Genomic DNA, 23,053 nt, shown 5'->3' on the forward strand with positions numbered 1-23,053 from the left:
CATGAGATGCTGGAAATATGTTTATTCAGAAATACCAGTAGTGACATTTTTCAAGGAGTATATTGTGTAAAACACTTTACACAAGACATATCACACAAATCTTTTTGAATGGGGAAAAATGTAGCGGTCAGTATGGGAAATGAAGCCCCTCCCACTAGTACTGGAGCCAATCACCGATCACTATCTAGCGAATAAAGCTTGCTTTCCAGTACAGGAGCCACTCATCAATCGCTATAGACTGACAATACTCCGGGGGAGGGGCTCTGACCAGACGTGAGTTTCTGCAGATGTTGTGTGATTCAAACATTTAGAAATCAATCTAAAGAGACAGTTGTTGTGTAGTTTTATTGATGATTCAAATTCAACCGTAAACTTGGCAAGCGGTTTTGGAAAATTTTATGTTTCCCCATTCAGACAGACTGCCCAAGCATACTGCCCGAGAGGTGTTTCAAAGATGGCCGCCGAGTGAAATAACTGGCCTTAACGGGGCTTTGGCTGTAATTAGCAGTCCAGATTCTTACCAGTGCAGGAATATACGCATAATATACTGATCTACAAACTTTTGACTGCTGATTGAGATGCACTCTATCCCTAACTACTTGCACCATGCTAGTACTATATGTATCTTTTAGTATCACTGAAACCTGGAACTCAATATGAAGTCTGTATTTGTCACATTGTCCACAGCGCCCCACTGTTGTCCTAAAGCTGTTTTGCTTCCAAATGTCCAACTGTTGACGCTTGGTGCCAGAAAGAGAGAGGGAGAAAGCCTGCCAGGAAACAGACTGAGTCAGCATGGGGAGGGGAGTCATCGTCCCTGGAGCCTGGAGCAGGTCCAGTACTCGCAGAGTTATGACGATAATGAGAGAGATGAGAGCGGCTGGGAATCCCTTCAGGTGATTGTATAACAGAGTTTAAGTGATACATATAAGCATGAAATAGATGATCTAAGTGGTATTCTATCTATCTATCTATCTATCTATCTATCTATCTATCTATCTATCTATCTATCTATCTATCTATCTATCTATCTATCTATCTATCTATCTATCTATCTATCTATCTATCTATCTATCTATCTATCTATCTATCTATCTATCTATCTATCTATCATCTAAACCTGCAAGTTTTGTTTTGACTAAGCACAGGCTGAGTGGAATGTTGTTCCAGGATCAAAATAGACAATACCCTTTTTTCTACCATGTCAGGAGTTCTTAAAACGTGTCATATTGAAATAGAAGATACAATGGAAGTTTTTGCATATGTAAAATCTTGATTGCATATTGACAAATCAGCTAGCATTGCTAAGAATTAAATGCTTTGTCTTGGCATATATTGCTGCAATGTAGGATCTCTGGTCTTACAGTTTTTCTCGATTGCTTGGATGCAGTTGTCAACTGAAACTCCACATTTTCAAAACAGTTAACACACAGGCCTAAACCGCGGCACTCATGGGCAAAATGACACATTTAGCTTGCAAAAGGCACATATCGTGTCAAAACATTTAACATATGCAACAAAAGCTAGTTTCACCTTCAAACTACACAACTTGCAAACAAGTATATGAGCTCTTTTAATTAATCATTACACAATGGACAACAAAATACAAAATACAGAACTCAAAATGGACCACCATTGCTTGCCATTGTAGCTTATAGCCAATGGCATTTGTTGTCTCTATTTGGGCTGTCAAATTCGTCTTTTTGCAAAGAATTGGATCAAGAATAAGATGTGCTTTGATTGAATATATATTGAATTCATGACATTTTTCAAACTGTGGCTGAAAACTGAAATACTGTATATAAAAAAACAGACAAAAGTAATAAAATACTGTAAATATTAGAGAAAACACATGTAAACTAATATACAGTCAAATCTATTGGGAGTATAGGACATAGCCATATTGACCTCCTCCATCAATGCTGGCACAGAACAACACAGACCTTCCATCGTTTTTATAAGGTTTGCAGAATGATGGCTAATTGAAGATTTGTGTGAAGGAGTGTCAAACCGGTGCTTCAGTGATTTCACACTGATGTTGGTAGTTTTTAATAGTTAGGAATAGATGGATTCTGTTTGGTTACCAAAACTAAAACAATGGAGTTTGGACTGCTTGAATGACATCTGTGTTAACTGTTTGGAAAAATGGTGGGGAAAATGTGTCAACCCAATGAGAAAGGGTTTACACATTTGCAAGACCTGTCTTCTGCTCTGCTGGGATAGTGAAAATGAAAATGAAGAGGAACCTAGTTTCTTTAACCAGGTCAAAGCAAACTAGAAAAACTGTAAATTGGACCATAAAACCCATATGTTTCTCTAATCTGAAACGTTGCAACAAATAAAAATCTTTCCCAGTATTTTTTGCTCAGTTTTCCAGTATTATTATCTAAGATACATTTACTTGAGATGCAAAATGAATCTCATTTTTCAAGGATTTTTATTGCAGTTTTTCTCAGTGGCTTTGTTGCATTTCTCACAACAATATTTACACTTGCACAGAAGTTAATACATTTCGCAAAACAATTAGTACAAACTGCAAAACCTAGATGATAACCTGCAAAAGTGCGTCACTTGCTCAAAAGGGATAGCTCATTCCTTAAAAGCAAGTATTGATGTCAATGAAAGTGTCAGTGTCATCGGGATGAAAAGTCCTGACACCATTGTTTATGATCAAGATAGTCAAATGGCTTTGCCATGTTTTCATTATGACATTTACTCTGCACATTTGTTCCAATGCAAAAAAGTCAGATTTTGGTCAGATTCAGTCACTTCCTGAAAATGCTCAGGACAGGACAATATACAATTTGCACATCCATTTGAAAACTACAGTAAAGTTAGACATCACTGCATTTAGTGAGGTATCTAAGTACAAGACACTGAATATGTATGTTTCACATTTTTACTGCATTTGCTCTTTGCAATTCTAATTTATTCACAGCATTGTGCAAAATAATAAATACACCCCTATTTTCAACAAACATAAACTTTCTTTGGGTTGAACTGTGCACAACTGTATACAATATTGCAGTACATATTGGAACTGAGCCTACAACATACACAGGTCTGTAAATCATTCATCAAATTGTTAAATTTTAAAGACATTTTCAGGAAAATAAAGATTTAAATTTGTTTTACAAAATTTGCTTGACAGATTTTGACAGCTAGGTACAACATTTTTGTATGTAATGACTCAAGTAATGAAATGAGGATTGTTAGTTTTATGTGGAATGACTATTCAGCATTTACAAGTTTAGTTCATTTTGACTGACATGACATAAGCAAATCATAATGTTATAAAGAGAAGAGAGTTGTATAAAAGCAATTGATGCATTTCCAAAATCATCTGCAATGTGTTGGAAGGAATGTGAAACTGCTACTAGGATGTGCACAAATGACTAATTGTTTTGAGAAATGCATTACCTGTTGTGCAAATGTAAATAATGTTGTGAGAAATGCACTCATTACTTTTGCTTTGTTGTCCAATACCAATGTCTACGCATTCCTACAGTATATCAAATCTCATTTACTTGAGATGCAAACTGAAATCTTTTTTTTCTAAGCAGCTATATTAACATTAACAGAGCAAGAGAGTCATCTATGCATGAAATGAAAGAGCTTGCTAGTGAATTTATGTATTCAGATTTGTGAATAGGTGAGGCAGTGGCGCAATAGGCAGTGCTGTCGCCTCACAGCAGGTCGAAGAAGGTCGCTGGGTCGCAGGTTCAAACCCCGGCTCAGTTGGTGTTTCTGTGTGGAGTTTGCATGTTCTCCCTGCGTTCACGTCGGTTTCCTCCGGGTGCTTCGGTTTCCCCCACAGTCCAAAGACATGTGGTAAAGATGAATTGGGTAGGCTAAATTGTCCGTAGTGTATGAGTGTGTGTATGAATGAGTGTGTGGATGTTTCCCCAGAGATGGGTTGCGGCTGGAAGGGCATACGCTGCGTAAAAACGTGCTGGATAAGTTGGCGGTTTATTCCGCTGTGGCGACCCCGGATTATTAAAGGGACTAAGCCGATAAGAAAATCAATGAAGAATGAGATTTGTGATCATTCTGAATTTGATGTGTTGGAGTCATGTTATATCAAATAACCATAGTGTGGCAATGTCTATTTTCTTTTTTCTGGTTAGGTCTTCCAGTTTAGGCATTCTCGCATTTGTTCCTTGTCAAAATCAAATGTACGTAGCAAGGCAAGTTCCTTTGAATCATGCCAACTCTTGGAGTAGATTTCAACAACATTTACTGGTTAAGGAAGAAAGATACATTTGCTTTGCCTTGGCTTACTAGGACACTTCTGCTGGCATGAGTGAAGACTACTTCCAAAACATGACAGGGATTACGATGCATGCTATTGCAGGGAAGGTAGAGAGAACCCAATAGCAGATGGGCAAATGCTGTAGGGGGCTAAAACAGTTTCTATATGATGTGCTGCACTAAAATCAGTTTGGAAGCAAAAAGGAATTAGGATACAAAGTTTGGGGGAAAAGATTAATTGCTCATGCATCAGTTTCATGACTGAGCTTTGTATTTATATATGTTTGTGTACATCTGTAATTCGTAGTGCTTTATAGGAAGATAACATGACTGATACTTTCATCGGTGTACATGTTATACATCAAGTGAAACTATGCATTGTTTCATGCATTGGTTTTAAGATGTGGGCATTGCACACGAAAATGGTAGCAGATAAAGGTGTTTAAATGAATTGAGATGTCTTATCTAGAGAGAAGTACGATATTTTCACTAGACGATCTAGTTATTTCATGTTGATTTAAAACAACTACAAGGTCAAACATTGCTAATATCTATTTATTATTGTTATCATTTTTTTAAAAGAGTGAATCATTGGCATTAATATCTATTCTATGCATTTAGAAAATCTGTAATATGAAATTTTCATTTGATGTTGATATTGCCAAGTGTTCTCAAAATCTAAAGCCCAAAATCAATGAAATAACTTTATATATTGTGCTCCATGAAATGGCATTACAAATCAGTAATGACTGTAAAAGTAGCATCGGATATCAGAATTAAACATAGAGTATGCTATAAGAATATTATTCTTAAACTCTTCAAAATAGTTTTGGACTTTTCTATTCTGTGAATCGCAGCTTTTACAGAACTGTTTACCTTTCTATTAATTAATTAATTAATTTGTTTATTTGTTTTTGGGCATGCAGACAGACTCTGTACTATAAATAGCAACTTTTATTTGGATGGACACAATGTGCATCAGCTATGGAGGAATTAAGGCCAATGGAAAAATCAATGCAAAATATGTCTGCTGCCATCTAAAGCTGGCTAGTATTGATCATTTTATAGGTGAATAGAAGTAATGTCTAGCTTATAAAAGATAGAAACAAACACAGCAATCTCTGCAAGACGACATAAAACTGTTTTTACATACAGAAGAATGCAACCAGGCCATTCCTAAATCATGATACATTTACTTGAGATGTCATGTATTCCCTGAAAATTCAACAAAATTGAGTGACTTAATGCTCAAAACAAGAACAAAACATGTCAATAGTGTAGGATTTTTAATCATTATTTTTAATCTCAAATAAATGTATTTTGGTTTAAAAATGATTAAATTCTTAGTGCTATTAGAAGGTAAAATATTATTTTCTCAAAATTCCAAACTGTAGCAAATAGAACGGAATGTAAAAGATGTGTTGTGTGCTTTTAATTTGTTCAACATAATTTGTCATAAATCTCACATAAACATAGTTGTTGTGAGGCCATTATAATTGTTTTATGAATTTTATCACAGCATCCGTTTTTCTTTACCCCAACAACAGTAATACAAATCGAATTTGTCATAAAAATGTTGTTAAATATTAATGACACTGTTATTGACATTCACGGGGAAGTTTTAATGACAAATTCATTTCGTTCCACTGGCAAAAAAAAAAAAAAAAAGTGATCTGAAAAATATTATTCACACAATAATACAAATAATGACCTCATGACAATCATGTTTATGACAGATTAATGACAAGTTATGTTGTACTGGTAATGTAAAGTTTTCACTGACACATTTTATTGTCTTGGTAATGTCAAATTGCGATAACAACAACAAGGAAAGGTTGTGATGTATTTGTTTGTGTCAAGTTGTCATGACAAAGACACCTCAAACAATGTTATCTTTGCATTTAAATTGATATAACTGGGCAAACGACACTTAATGACAGTTGTCATAAGCATGCATAAATCCAGTTATAATAATGATGCCATGATTATAAAGGTGTCATGGCTGTCTTATGAACAAGCCCCCAAGTAAAGTGATACCTTTCAATTGTTTGACCTCAATAATGACATAATAAAAGCCTTTAATAGGCACACCTTACTAGTAGCAGGTTGAACCATTTTTTGCTTTCAAGACTGCCCTAATCACTTGTGGCATAGATTCAAGAAGGTACTGGAAATATTCCTCTGAGATTTTGATCCATATTGACATGATAGCATCACACAATTACTGCAGATTTTCCGACTGCACATCCATGAGGCAAATCTCCTGTTTTACCACATCCCAGAGGTGCTCTATTGGATTGAGATGTGGTGACTGTGGAGGCCATTTGAGTACAGTGAACCTATTGTCATATTCAAGAAATCAGTTTGAGATTATTTATGCTTTATGACAACCCTGCGGACACAGGATGTAAACATGATGTCCTATTGACGCTGTACCCCAACGTAGCCCAACGTCTTGGGGACGTTGGATTTTGTTTGGAAATGAAAATCGAGTTGACATCAGAACCTAACGTCAGGCCGACATCAATGTCCAACATCCAACCTAAAATCAACCAAATATAAACATCTAATCATGTTACACATTGACAATGTGTGGACATTTTTACTTAAACATCTATCAGACGTTGGATTTTGGTCACTTTCCAACACAACCTAAAATCAACCAAATATCAACGTAATTTGACGTCATTATCAGACGTCAAAACAGCATTGTCCTTAGACACTGGCTAGACATTGAATTTTGTTCACCTGATGTCATGACCTATAATAACGTCTTATGATGTTGTGTACCTGCTGGGATGGTGCATTATCCTGCTGTAAGTAGCCATCAGAACATCAGGAGGCATCAACAAGGCATTTGCGCCCACAGAACTGCCACTCACTGAATATTTATTATTTTTCGGGCCATTTTCCGTAAACCCTAGAGATGGTTGTGCATGAAAGTCCCAGCAGATCAGCAGTTTCTGAAATACTCAGACCAGCCCGTTGGCACCAAACAACCATGCCACTTTCAAACTCACTTAAATCACCTTCCTTCCCAATTCTGATGCTCAGTTGGACCTGCAGCAGATCATCTTGACCAAATCTACACGTACATGTCTTAATGCATTGAGTTGCTGTCATGTAATTGGCTGGTTAGAAATTTGCGTTGAGGAGCAATTGGAAAGGTGTACCTAAAAAGTAGCCAGTAAGTGTCACACAGTGCAGCTAAACAAGTCTGTTTACATAAAAATTGTTGCTTTTATATTTTAAGAATAGGGTATCTCACAATGCCGGACACCCAAAAAATGAAGATAAACCTAACAAAAAGACAATAGCAAGTTCAAAATGAGGGGAAATTGAAACAACAGTTTATGAGAGCTGCCATAGTCACTTTAGGGAGACAGATTAATAAACAATTTTGAGACATTCAGTTTCACATGTGTGTTATATAATACCTCTTTCAATTATTGATATTATTTAACCTTTGTTATCATTATCATTGATCTCAGGCAAATGTGATGCTTCTGAATGCACACATTTTCTACCTTTACATGTTATTTGCATGCACAACCCGTTTAGTTCACAAGGGTGTTCCCTCTGTATGATAAAAAATGAATATCTTAAGCCTCAATGACCTAAAAAGAAAGTAGGAGTCCTTTTTTACAGTTTGCAGTCATAAACACCACCCCTTAAAGTTCAAATTTCAGTGCTGTCTCAATAAAAGAAAAATACGGCATAAATTGATTTGCATGCTTTTGTGCCTCGGAGGAAAAAGTCTTTCATTTTGGGTCTGGGGAAATTCAGAACATTCTATAGCCAAGCAGTGAAAAAAAGAGCTCATTTAAAGTGTGTGTTCAAAAGGTTTTCACTCCCTGTTGTGGGTTTATCACTGTGCATTTCTTTTCTAATTGCCTGTGATATGTTACTTCTGTACCATAGCTAACTGTAGCTACCAAAGAGGGCACTTTGTATGGATTTGCCCTTTTAATCCTTATTAACAACTGATCAGATAACAATATATTCCCCTTCTTCTCAAATATTACCATTACTTGGCATAAAGCATTTGGTACAATGGATCTTTGATCGATTAAATGATTATAAAAGCTACGAAGCACATTAAGAAAATTCAATATGAAGCCAAATAGATTCGTTTTGCTGATCAAAGCTCTTATATAACGCTCAGGGTGGTTTAAGGTAACATGTCTGAGCTGGTTGAAATCAAACAATCTTAGTTGCTCTTTTTAATTGTAAAGAAAGATTTGTTCATCTCTAACCTAAATTAAGAGGACCTACACATTTTGTTCAGTGGTTCCACTTCAAGGCGCTGGCTAAGCCTGTGGGAACTAAACATATGCTGGATTCCTGTCTCACGCTGGGTAAATTTATAATGAGGATGCCATTGCATTTCATATTCATAAATCTCAAGGGTTATTAGAAATCATGCTCGCATTTAACAATAATGAACGGTAGAATGCCTTATTTTTCATTAAGCAATTAAGTGCTAATCAATGCACGCTCAGATCTAATTAAAAAGCTAATGCAACAGCTTGGTTTGCTCTTTTTTAAAAATATATTTTACTAAAAAATGTAAATGTTCTGTTTATTTACTCACACAAGATGTAGGTGACTTTGTATTTTCTTTGGTAGATCATAAAGAAAGGTCCTTGGCTATTATTCCATTTTGTGGATCTGTGTGAATAGGATACTTTAAACAAATATAAAATAAAATAAAATGTGATGTTATGAATGAATAATTAAGTCAATAGATTTACTCAAAAAACTAGTTTAAACCTTGAGAGTGTCTTATCCTTTATTTGAAATGTGCATGTATGCTTATTTTCACAGCAAAATCAGGTCTCTACTTTTTTGACACTTATGGTCAGTAAAAAGACAATAGCAGCCCAGAGAGGTTAAAGTCGAGTTATTGTTTGCTCTTCCATCAACATAAAGCCATGTTTGTTTTTATATTTACTGCCACCTTACAGCGCTTTTTACAGTATGGATATAAACAATATAGCACAGTATACATGCCAATCCAGGCTCATTCTGATTATGTACCTCAATATACTTTTCTGAAGAGTGCCAAATATGTCCCAGGAGGTATGTTTTTTTTTGCAGTTTTTGTTTTCACGAATCCACCAGAGGGCGCTGTGTATGCTTTTTAAGATCTGAAATTTCTCTCGCGGGTTCCCTTCACACCTACTCTTCCTGCAGACATTTACCAGAGACCGCTGTCGACTAACTTACTGACAGACTGACTGACCAGCCAATTCCCCTACCCAGTCCATCCCTAAACCCAACCGATAGTGTTTTAAAAACCACCAATTGACAAGCACCCACCCACTTACCTAAACCCAACTAACAGTGTTTTAAAAAGCAATCCAGAAAAAGAAAAACTGTATTTTTTACCACATTTTTAGATTTTACCCTTAGATTTTACTTGTTTGTTTTATTTTTGGGGGGTTTTGCTTTTGTTTTACCTGCATTCTGGACCCGTTCCACTCCAGACTTAAATGCCGTTGTCCTGGACAACTCTGCTCTGTGTCTCAAATCCTCAGACGTACATGGCGAGCCACTGAACAAAACTGGTAAGTGGAAAAGCCATACGAAGGAAAGCAGTCAGCTGGTAAATCCAAAAAAGAATGGCGTCATACTACCTTGTAGTGTTCATTTTAAAGACGAAATGCAGCCATACATTAATTCCTCTTGCTACATTATTCGTAATCTCCAGAAATAAATATAGGGCTATGTTTTCAGAATGAGCCTATGTTGATAAATTCAGCAAAACAGAAACGCCATGGTCACTCTTGTCGTCTTCAAAAATGGATCAGATCATATCTTGACCTTATTTTCCCCTTCTCTGATGTTCTCTTATGTCAGACTCGCTCAACTCATTTATGGAGACTATCTTACTTTGGTCATATTACAGATAAGATGGCTGCCGGGTTGTCGAAGATAACATTATCACACTAAATGCTACTCAAGCAAACCAATCAGCAATCCCAAAGCGATCTTGTGGTGGGAATACTACTCATCAACAATTCACAGTCTACATTAAAAACCATTTAAACAGCCTTGATGAGTCATTTAATCCACATTAAAGCCTCTGAGAGATAAGACACTTGCAGGACTTGAGGTTTGGCAACAATTGATCCAAACACAACACCAAACATAAACTCTCTCAATGGAAGAAACTATTTCAACAGAGAATTAAATGAGTAGGAAACTCTTCTTGAGGTAAACCAAACTGTTTGTCGAGCACTGTTTATAATCTGTAGAGTCTCATGGAGGAGGCTCACACGCTGAGAACAATTTCCAGTTTCACTTGTTGCCATAGTATTCACATTTATTCCTTTATACCACCACACGCTAAAGCGCCTCAGTTTACCATTCGACCCAATTAGAATGAAAGGTTAAAGGTGAGCATGTGTGGTTGCACTTCTATGGTGCTCATATTTTATCTTTCTCCATCTATTTTTTCTCTCTACACCAGTGGCAGCCCATTGGAAATCCATGTAGTAGCTCTCTCCCCTGGCATTCACTCTATTGATTATGTGTCCGGATAGCTAGAGAGCTGGTCTGTGTGAAGTGGTGCAGAAAGAGAGGGTGGAGAGAGGAGAGGAGAATGTGAATGAGATGGGAGGAGCAGGAGGAGACCGTTTGAAATCCATTTGGATTCAAGAGGGAAGGATGTAACCATAAATTTGCTGGCTGTTTTACAGAATGACATTTAGACTATATATTGACAACTTGCATTCTGGTTCCCCTAAGAAGTCCAGTTCAGAAACTAGCAGGTTTCAGTGTGAAACACTAAGCAGAATCCAGCTAGTTCAGATGTGCAAGTAAATTTCACTTCCTTGGCTTCAAAAGAGTTAGAAGCTGTGATTTTTAGCATCCCTGTTAAGGCTGATTTATACTTCTGCGTCAAACGCCGGCGTATGCTACGGCGCTGACGCATAGCCCTTCGCCGTGGCCTTCGGCGTTGCTGACGTGCACCTCTCAAAAAATTTAACTACACGTCGCAACAACGCGTACCGCAAGCTCTGTGATTGGTCGGCTTGGTAGCGCTGACAAGTCTGGGCGGGACCGAGAGCCGCGCGAATGGCGCGAGCGATTGTTTACAAGTGTGGAGTCCTGTGAAGGAGCTCCGGATGGAAAGTTTTGTTTTGTGTTTACCTCATAGTTAAAGTTGTTGCACGTCCGCCGGTTCCTGCCTCAAAATTAGCGAGTTTGAGCCACTTGTACATCCCGGAAGTGTTCAGGAAAAGCAAAAAAGCAGAGAAGAAACTCAACACAGAGGAACATTTACACCTCACTGCCAACTAGCGTTTCGGAAGTGTTAATGCAGACCGACAGAGACAGCGCGCAGAAGTATAAATGCACAGCCACACGCGTTGCATGCGCCGTGGGTTACGCCGGTCACTTGACGCAGAAGTATAAATCAGGCTTTAGAATGCTTGCCTCCCATTGTGGAGCTGCTGGTTGGATCTTGTGTTACATTGATTGAAGAGGGTCTAGGATCAAGATCTTGGATAGTCTCTTTCAGAGTGAGATTTTTTATTTGTGTTTTAAGCGGTTTGATCTTTGTCTAAAGTTTGCCATTTGACACTTTTTTTGTCAACACTGGCTCATTGTGAATACTTACCCCTGTCTACATCTCTGGAAAATGCAAATGATGTAGACAGAGGTATGTATGGCTGCATTTCTTTAAAATTAACTCTACTGGGTGGTGTGACGTCACAGAAAGCTTCTGTTACTTTTAGCGAGACCAGCTGACCGCTTACCTTTATATGGACAGCTTTTCTTTTGTTACCAGTTTTAAGAGGCCTCAGTCTGGAAAAGAAAAGGTCCAGAAACCAGGAAAAACAAAAGCAATAAATAAATAAATAAATAAACATCAAGTTGAAAGCTTGGTGAAATCACATGGCGAGAAGAGAAATTTGAGATCATCAAAAAGTGTAAACAGTGACCTGAGGCCTCATGTACAAAGACTTGCGTTGAATTAATACTAAAACATTGCGTAAGGATAAAGCTGTAAATGTGCATACACAGTAAAAAAATCAGATGTATGAAACACTGCGTACGCGGAATCCCATGTATTTCCTCTTTGTACATCCGAATTAACGTGAAATTGAGCGCAACATGCACAAGCGCAAAACCCCTCCCTGCCTCCTTCCCATATGAATATGATAATGACTCCACTTTGGCAAACCCAAACAAAAAAGCAATGGCAAAATCAAGCAAGAAGAAAAACTTACATCGGAGAAGACGTGTTATTTGCAAGTTTGTCCTCCGGATTTAATAAAAAAAGAATAAAAAAAGAGTAGAAAAGAGTTTAGCTGACACGGTTAATTCAGTGGGGTCTGAACATCACTCTGTAAATGAATTTAAAAAGAAATGGTGTAATGTAATGGAACAGGTTAAGAGGAGAACAGCGGTGCACCATCAAAGTATGGACCAAAAGGAGGGGGGGGGGGGTTGTTGAACTAACATCCATTGAGAAGAGAGTTGCCTCAATTATGGGCGTCACTTTACTGTCTGGAGTAGTAGCCTTGTCTGTGGGAGACACAGATGTGTTAGAGGAACACTTTGTTAGGGCGGTATAGCAGCACCTCTCCGCTCTAATCAAGGCCGCGTCACCGGCATTTCAGCTGCCCAATCGCCCGCTCTACAACTGACCGAGTGTGAGAATGGGCATCATTGTATCTGCGCTCTTGGTCAGTTTGTGTTTTATAATAATAATAGATAACCGTAGTTAAATAATTACGCTCAATAAAATAAAAGTTTGAACTTGGAAAGCTGGAATAATATCTTTAAATACATCACACACCAAAAAGATACCCATCACGCACCCTGCCACCTTGGAGGCTCCTTTCTGTCTCTCTTTCCAAATTTGGACCCAAGTCAGCACAGAGCTGAGGATTGAAATTTGAAACAGCTAATGAGTCAGTCATCAACGTGAGCCAGAAAATCACTGTGATCCCTAAAAAATGTGTTCCCTCCGGATTCGAGCATTGGCAATGTCCTTTAATAAGGCCAACACTGCCATTGCCACAGGCTACGGGTTGTATACATTTGCAAATGCTTTTATATGTTCTAAATCACATAATAGGTAAAAAAAATGGTGTAAATTATCCCATTTTATCAATTATAAATGAATAGCAATGTATTTCACATGTGCGATACTTTGTAGTGTGCAATTTAACATTGTCTCTAGGAGTCGCCTATGGAAATAAAACAAACACACACAATAAATACAGGTACACCAGATACTAAGTTGGTGCGGACCAACGCACATTCTCATGTTAATTTCATCGTTAGTAAATTCAAACGTGAGCGTGAAATCTGGCGTACGCAAAGTTTTTGTGCAAACGCAGTGTTGATACAAGAGGCCCCAGAATTTACAAAAACAAAAACTGTGAGCAGTCGTATGCAAAGTTACGTATTTACTGTACCCTGAAATGTAGACCTGGGTATGTTTCCATAATGAGCCTGGGTTGTTTTTTATAGTCTCCGATGAGGTACTTTTTTGAGTACCTTGCACGACCATTAGTGGATTTCTATTCGTACTGATTTCATACATTGCTATGTATCCATGCACCTGACTGTTGTTTTATTTAGTACTTTCTTTAACCTTACTGTGACTTTGACATTGTAATTGCCTTTTGCTGTAGTTTTTCCATTCCATTTGTCTTTTGTGAATAGTGTCTATTTTTTCATAAAAATAAAACCTAAAAATCTATAAGCAAGTAAATAAGAGCTAAAAATAAAGCCAAACCAATCAACACACTCACATAAAGTAAATAATAATGATCAGTTCTTCTGCCTTAATTGTTTATTGACATGGGCTCAAACTGGAATGTCTGGGCTTAAGGAAAATCCCTAGTTTCCCACGGGTAATTATATCTTTATGGTGCCGTTTTTATTGTGGCTATGTGCTCTCATGACACGTTCATTCTGACATAAATGCGACATAATATGCAGGAGTCTGTGTGGCTCATAGACATATGTTTAGCATAAGAAGGTTAATTTACCTAAAATGTTAAATTTTGATATTATTTTGTTATATTTTTACCCTCATGTCATTTCAGTTCTATAAGGAAAACATTCATCTTCAGATAGGGTGGCACGGTTGCTCAGTGGTTAGCACTATCGCCTCACAGCAAGAAGGTCACTGATTCAAGTCCTGGCTGGGCCAGTTGGCATTTCTATGTGGAGCTTGCATGTTCTCCTAGAGCTGCCGTGGGTTTCCTCTGGGTGCTCCGGTTTCGCCCACAGTCCAAAGGTATGCACTATAGATGAATTGGGTAAACAAAATTGGCCATGGTTTATAACTGTGAATGTGAGAGTGTGTATAGGCGTTTCTTAGTATTGTTTGCAGCTGGAAGGGCATTCGCTGCGAACAACAAACAAATGCCGGAATAGTTGGACGTTCACTCCACTGTGGCAGCTCCTGATAAATAAGGAACTAAGCTGAAGGAAAACAAATGAATAATAATCTTTAGATATTTGTATTGTGATCTGAAAAAAAAATGTTTATTAATAGGAAGTCTAATCAACCAGGACACCAAAATGTCTGCAAAGACCTAAAAAAAAATAAACAAATCATCCATTCATTCCAAGTTTTCTGAAGACACACAATCTTACAAATAAATAGTCCAAAGAAAAAATGCAATGTGTTTAAATAAAGATCACAACATTATATGCTATACTATAAATAATCTGAATATGCACTAAACATAAAATATTCAAAATGCATTACTGAGCATTGTTCACTGTCCCACATTATTGTATAGCCTTCTGTAAATGAAATCTATTCATCTTATAAAGTGAACATAAAATCAGCAGATCAAACCACTTGACATAAATTAATTATTATTATTATGAACATTTTGAAGCATCAGATTTGTGTGTGGAGACCTACAGTGGATTGACTCACTGCATACCATCAAGATGTAGCATGCACTGCACTTTAACCAATCCTTACTCAAAACAATATTACCAACAATAATTTTCTACCAACAGTCTGACTATGTGTACACTTTTTTGTATACTACTTATTACTGTCAACATTGCTAATTGTATATTGTTTTGTTTTTTGGGGAGTATGTTGTATGATTTTGCACCATTGTTGTTTTTTGCACTGTCTGTATTTTGCATTGTCTGGAGCCAGCATCTAAGCTTTTTACTCATCATAGTACACGTGCTGCTGATTATGTTACAATAAAAGTGATTTGGTTTGGACAGGAATCTCAGATTTAATTCAAAATATCTTAATTTAGGTTTGGAAGACAAACAACATAATGATCAACTTAATCTTCATTTTGAGGTAAAAAAAAAAAAAAGATCTTGGCTGAATTTTGGTGTCACACAAGACAAAAGATAAAACTTTAAGGGTATTTATTCAAGCGATGTAACAACAGTAGCAAGATGAAGCAGGGGTCCGTTCTTCGTACGTGGATTACTCAGTTAGCTGGATTTGGATATTGACGATTTGACATGATCCAGGATCGTTTCGTTCTTCAAAGCTGATCCGAGAGTTGTTGTCATGGCAACAGTTCTGCTAGTTCAAACCTGATCGGGAGCAGGTTCAAATCATATAAACAGGATTAGATCGGCTCAGTTCAAGCAAAGATAATACAGAAAGTATGTACCGAGTTCTGATATTTTCTTACAGTAAAAGTTATATACATTTGGGAAAATAGTAAATATTTTTTAACTATATATATAAAAGTTATAGTCATTAATAAAATAAATAAAGTTATACATATTAATAAAACGTATGCAATCTGCACCCTCGAAATGAAAATACAAAGACCTGGTGGTGCAAAGAGAAAACTTATTGATATGAACTTTTTAGATCGCTTTAGTACAAATTGTGTATAATAGAAATGCAGAATATGTGACTTTTTTTAAAAGCAATAATACATTTATGCACTCATAAACATGTTTTGATAGTTAATAGTGGTTTGATGCTTCACAAAAGTTGCAGACGCCTTTACCAATATCAAAATGCTTTTGTAAACAACCAGTTATTCTTTACACCGATTAAAAAAAACCGGCTACTATAATAAAGAAAATCTTTTCTAAATGTGGAACTAAATACACTGATATGCATTGAAATACATGATGAATACTCTTGACACATGAAAGAGTAAAGCCTGCAGCTCACAACAAATGTGGAAGGTTATTGCGTGTCATATTTAACAAACCGTTTACTGCTAATTTGATGTAATTTTGCTCACATGGATAATTGAATATTAATCAGATGATGTCATTACGCTGCTGTGCCGTCAGCCAATCGTTGCATTGCTGATCATGATTTCTAGGATCGATAGATCTGTCCTTAACAACAAACGCAGCGATCTCAGATCAGTTCATCCAGATATTCTAATCTGATTCGCGAACTTGTTTGGAGAACCAAATTAGCGAGAGATCAGTTATCAAGATTAAAAGATCCAGGATCTGCCAAATCATCTTAGATCATTTAAGCGAGGTACGAAGAACGGACCCCTGGTGAATAGTGTTGTAGAGAGGGACCAATCTCACACACAAACTGTTCAGCTGTAACACCAACATAAGAATAGTCACTTCCCTTAAACAGGTGTATTTGCATCCACAAGAGGAGGAGAACATTCACGGAAGAGCACAGGAGAATTCGAGAGAGCCGGTGAGTGAGGGAGGTGAGTATATATAGTGCGCTGGTGATTGCAGGTGCAGGTGATTAGTAATCAGATGACCACAGGTGTGGGGTGTGGTGGATGGTGAGTGAGAGCGGTGATTGGGACTACAGGAACAAGCAGAGGGTGTGACAGGAATGAACCGCCAACAATTCCAGCATATGTTTTACGCAGAGGATACCCTTCCAGCTGCAACTCAGTAGTGGGAAAACATCCATACACTTGCATTTACACACACATTCATACACTATGGCCGATTTAGTTTCTCCAATTCACCAATAGCTCATGTCTTTGGACTGTGAGGGAAACAGCATCATCCAGAGGAAACCCACGCAAACATGGGTACATGGCTTACGTAACATGCAAAGTCCACACAGAAATGCAAACTGGCCCAGCAGGGACTTAAACCAGCAACCTTCTTGCTGTGAAATAACAGTACCAACCTCTGAGCCACCATGCCTTATTATTATTATAATTATTATTATTGTGATTATGCTTCATTTTCTCATTTCAGTTAGACAAATACTGCAGAGTCTGTTTTAATAGGGCTTCAACACAGAATCTGGCATGCATTATTTATTCTAAAAGAGCACAAACAAAATAACATTGTTCTTTATTGATTGCAAAGAGGAAAATATCACTCTGTTGAAGCTGTGTGTTGGTTTAAAAAAAAAGATAAACAAGGGAGATGGAGATGGGAGAAAAATGGTGAAAAGACAGGCAAAAAATGAAGCCAAACGTAACTGATGACATTTGTGAAAATGCCAATGCAGCTGATGGATGGAGGTGTGAAGACTCTTCACGGCAGGTGCCGAATGACACCAAAGAGGATGACACAGTCAAAGAGAATCGGCAGCCTCATTAATTATCACCACAACTGAATATCATTAAGCCTTCTGTAGGAATGTTTATCCATAATTAACTCTCTGGATATAAATAATAAATGCACGTTCATAAATTTTTGAGCGCTACATATTGCTGGAACTTGGCCAAACAAATGTATGGTGAGCTGGACAAAATGGTGGATCCCACACAGAGCCGATTTAATGAAAACAGTCTGTAAAATGTCATCTTAATTCATTCGATTTAAATGGGAAATAATGGAGCTTTTATGGAACTGAGAGAAATGTGTGTGAAGCACAAAAGGAGCACTGATCAAGAAGTAAAAGGTAGCTTTTGACCTGATGAAACAGGGTCTTTCTTCATTAGGAGCAATGGTATGTGAAAAGGAAAGAGTGCATAAATCGGTTCTTCCATTTTCTGCTTGAATGCTTAACATGCTGCTCTCCTTGACTCTCTTTTTTCTTCTTTCCTCTCTCCCTTTTTTTCTAATCCTTAATTCATTTTATGCCCCTTAACTTCATTTTTATTCTTCACATCTCTCTCAGAATGAATGCTGGGCTCTGAATGTTCACAGTCATTTGTGGAGTTATATTGAGTTTTGAAGACAGAGGGAAAAGCTACAGGTAGACATTTTTTTTTTTTTTAGATAATTTTAGCCCGCATATTGTAAAGATGTGTTTTATGTATGCTATGTGATAAAGTAGCATTTTTCCAAAATTAAATTCTCCCAAAATAAATATGCAATACTATTAATTAATGGTTGCTAAAAGCATTTGCAAACAACTGACCATATTTAATCTGTTTTTACAAATGTACTGTACATTTTGGGGGGGTTAGACGTGGGTTTTGTGGGCACATCTTTTAAAAATTTTTTTTTTTTTTTTTTTTTTAAGGTTTTGTAAGGAGTTATCCATTTTTCTGACAATATATAAAATATTTAAGTTTCCTTCAGAGATCATACTATTTCCAGCCTGACATGAAGAAACGTAATTATTTTATGTTTAATAATACATTGGCGGCAACATGGTGGCGCAGTAGGTAGTGCTGGCGCCTCACAAAAAGATTTTTTTCATTTCTGTGTGGAGTTTGCATGTTCTCCCCTACATGTGCGTGGGTTTCCTCCGTTTGCTCCGATTTCCCCCACAAGTCCAAGACATGCTGTACAGGTAAATTGGGTGAGCTAAAATTGTCCGTAGTGTATGTGTGTGAATGAGAGTGTATGGGTGTTTCCCTGTGATGGGAATCCACTGTGCAAAACATATGCTGGTGAGTTGGTGATTCATTCTGCTGTGGCAACCCCAGATTAATGAAGGGACTAAGCAAATAAAAAAAAATGAATTGGTGAATGAATATAGTGACTGAGTCATACAAATTTCCAATACAAACTTCAGTCATTCGAAAATATGTGATTTTAAAAAGAAGACGTGGCACTTAACTCCACCCCTCAACCCAACGCTCATTGATCGATGAGCAAATCGTACTAAATTGTATGAATGAGATCATAAAAATTCATATGAATTAGCTTCTAAATCAAAATGTTACGAATTGCAGTGAGATTGTGTTCAATATTTGACAAATAATTCATGTCTAATCTGTATGTATACAGTGACTACGTTTACATGGACACAAATAATTTAATGTAATTAAGGCAATACTCTGATTAAGGGTTAACCATGTAAACAGCGATTTTGAATTAATTTAATCAGATTATGGTCATAATCTAACTAAAAAGAAACCGAATTAAGACGCGTGGAGTATGCCAATTTTAGTCGCATTATTGAAGTGCATTACAGACATGTAAACACCTTAATCGAATTATTATTGCAACAGGATAGTCCACACACACACACACACACACACACACACACACACACACACACACACACACTGTTTGACACTCTTTGCACCTACCCAGTCAGTGCAGACCACAGACACCTGCATCGTGAAATGCGGAGGGTTTTTCTTCTATTCAGTATGTTGTATGAACTTTCTTTAAAACATCAGTATTCCAGCAGTTCATAGTTGCATCCAATATATCATGTCACGGAGGGCGTGCATGAAATGTTTGTGAATAAAAGTGAAATTGCCAAACTGCAGTTAAAGTCCAAAAATTAAAAATGAAACACCCGAAATTACATAAAACTCCAGAGGACATGCAGATAGAGCGGTGACGCTATGACGTTAATCCAATTATGTGCTATAGTCAGTGTGAAGCTGCGGTCACACTAGAGTTTGTGTGTGCGATATTCTGTCGTACGGCGCTGCTAAAAAGGGTGATTATTAGACATTAAAGAGAGTTCATGTTTTGATCCACGATTGGTCTCACGCAGTCACGTGATGTGTTTTCGCAGGTCAGAGTTCACCCAGCTTAACCTTTGCACTGCAAAGAACTGTTAAACTTAACGCATGACCCTGGGTTTCCGGTCTGACGCATTCGCGTGCGTATGAATGGAAGTCTATGGGGAGAAAAGTCAAGTGTGACTGCCGCTTAAGTGTCACATCCCTGGCTCATTCCTGCTGGGGAAATTAAGCGCTCGACTCAATTGTATCAGTAAAATGTTCATTACTCGAAGCTTTCTAAATCAGAGCTTGATGAGGACCTCTTCTGGTTAAAGTGTGAGAAAGCACTGTGTTGCAATAATGTCAAATATTCACAACTGACCAACTCATTCATGTAGTAATACAACAAAAATAATATAAACAAATTACTCAATTACTGTAGTTTTTACACATAAGGTATGTTACAGTACACCACCGATGACTGTAGTAAAAGGTATTCAAAAGTATTTACAATTATCATGTTCCAACTAGTCCCATTCCAAGCAGCGATCGAACCAGTGATTCCTGCATGGGAGGCGAATTCTCTAGGAGGAGGCTATGTGAGGATGCTTATGGTCTGCACTCGCCAGCTCATTTCGGTTAAACACTATACTACAATATGCAGTGGTTTTCTTTAAAAATAGCTGTAAAAAATATGCTAATACACTTTAGTATGGTTCAAAACCTTTTTATTATTATTTACTATTGTATTTTAGTTTAAATACTGGTGTGTGGGACCTGTGCAGAGCTTTGAAACAGTAGAAATATATGTAATCAATGCCTTATCTCTGGCTATAAACTTTACTAACCCATGAGGGTGTTTAAACCTTTGAATCAAAATTCGAAGTAGTCATGTGGGTATAGGCTAAAATGAAGCTTCACATGATCACATGATGATAGCAAAACGAATCAAGCTCCGGTACACTGCTTCACTGCGAGAATTGTAATTTTTTTGATACATGCTTAGAAGCCTCGGTGCACAACGTCACTTCACTAGATCCTTGTTTAGCTTATGAACTGCTTAAGCCTGCTCTCATTCCACGAATGTCACTTACCTGCTTCTCCTGCTGAACTATCCACATTGTTTTGAATAAATTGACTAAAAGAAATAACCATCCTTGTCTTGTGACCGTATAACTGTGACAATAAGTCCTTTAGTGTTTTTTATATCATAAAGATCTGATTTAAGTAAACTTATAGTTTCCAGTTGTGTAAATTTACAAATACTCAAATTGCTGTATTTGAGTAGTTTTTCTCAGAGGTTGTGATTCACAAAGTAGATTAAAAATGTGTACTTTTACTTGAGTCTATTTTTAGTGCTGCATTGGTTTTGTCTACAGTGATTGGCTAAATTAAGTCCTGTGGATCCCCTCCAATCTAATTGTGCAAATAAACATTGCATCAGACTGACTGACCTAAAGAGATGGATGCTTTATGAATGCAGCAAGCTTGTAAAGTCTGGAAGCAGTAAAAGTGTCCAATAAAATGCAAAATCGTGACAAGCAACAACCGAGAGACTGCTTAGACTGCATGTCACTGATGAGAAGCTGCCAAAATTGCCAAATAGCTTTGAACAACAACTAAATGCACTACAAAATATTACACAAATTGCATGTGTTCTTTCATCAGTGCTGCATGAGCTTAGTTTGCGGCACCAACTCCTAGACACTCATACTGCAGGGTTCAAAGTGCGTAACATAATGGTTACCGTATCGTCACAGCTAGATTTGTTTGCCCCTTAGGTTACACAGATTTTACTCTGCATGAAAATGTATCAACCTGCTTTCTGTCAGCTTATTAGCATTTATTAGTATGTATAACTTTTTAAAAGTATAGTCTATGAATGGCAAATAATTTAACTTGCAATTCGAAACACTATTAAAATAACTAACTAATGTAAGCTAAAATTATTAATTTACAGGATATATTTCACAGCACAATACTCACTATTATATACTACTCTTGAATACATTTAGAAGGGATACTTTTTACTCTGAGTGGTATTTAGAACCAGTACCTTTACTCAACATGCACTACATTTGTTTTTGCCAAATAATGGTATTCTTTATCAAATATGATTTTTCCATCTCTGGCTAATATAGATGTGTACCCCTGAATACACGTCTGGAGAGAGCAAAATACATCCCTGGAGCTACGTTGTTTTTTTTGTGCAGTTTTTGTTTTCGCAAATCCACCAGAGGCTGCTGTGCATGCTTTTTCAGGTCTCAAATATCCCTCGCAAGTACCTGCTGTTCTCCCGTAAATCCATCAGAGACCGCTGTTTACTGACCGACTAATTCCTTAAAACACCCCCTTCCCTTAACCCAACCAATATCACCCACCGCCTTTCCGAAACCCAACCGACACTGTTTTCAAAAGCAGTCCAGAAAAAGAAAAACCTTTGTGGTCGCTCGGTTTTTACCATGTTTTCAGATCTTTTCACCCTGTTATGTACTTGTTTATTTAGTTTTTTGCCTTTTTGTTTTACCTGCTTTCTGGAATTGTTCTTCACTGGACTCAAACACCATCATCACAGTCAACTCCTCTCTACATCTTAAGTCCGCCGACGTACACGGCAAGCTACTGGGCAAACAGGTAACTGTGGAAAAGCCATCCACACAGAGGTAAGAGGTCAACAGGTAGCACTAAAAGAAACAGAAGTCGTCGGCAGCGTCATACTGCCCCATAACGTTTGTTTTAAAGATGAAATGCAGCCATACGTCCCAACAGGCACTTGACGTTAATAGGACTCCAGTCTGACGATGTACCCCAACGTCAAAGGGATATAGCATTTTGTTTGAAAATGAAAATCAGATGTCAGAACCCAACATCAGGCTGATGTCAGTGTCACAACCTAAAATAAATCAAATATCAATGTTACAGCTTGACGTTGTGTAGACCACTATGGCGTCTATCAGACATTGGATTTTGGTTGCCATCCCTGACGAATAAATGTCAGTATTTGACGTCAATATGAT

At 37.3% G+C, this 23,053-nt stretch overlaps 2 long non-coding RNA genes across 2 annotated transcripts in view; one reads left to right on the top strand and one right to left on the bottom strand.

The window, feature by feature from the left end:
• Positions 1 to 12,530, bottom strand: part of LOC147841783 (uncharacterized) — a 751,871-nt gene extending 739,341 nt beyond the window's left edge. The window contains exon 1 of the long non-coding RNA XR_015502597.1: positions 12,492 to 12,530. This is a non-coding gene — a long non-coding RNA (uncharacterized LOC147841783). The remainder of the gene's footprint in view (positions 1 to 12,491) is intronic.
• Positions 1 to 23,053, top strand: part of LOC147841789 (uncharacterized) — a 227,344-nt gene that overhangs the window by 164,290 nt on the left and 40,001 nt on the right. The window lies entirely within an intron of this gene.

Source organism: Danio rerio, chromosome 11, assembly GCF_052040795.2.
Source record: "Danio rerio strain M-AB ecotype USA chromosome 11, GRCz13ab, whole genome shotgun sequence".
Classification (NCBI taxonomy): domain Eukaryota; kingdom Metazoa; phylum Chordata; class Actinopteri; order Cypriniformes; family Danionidae; genus Danio; species Danio rerio.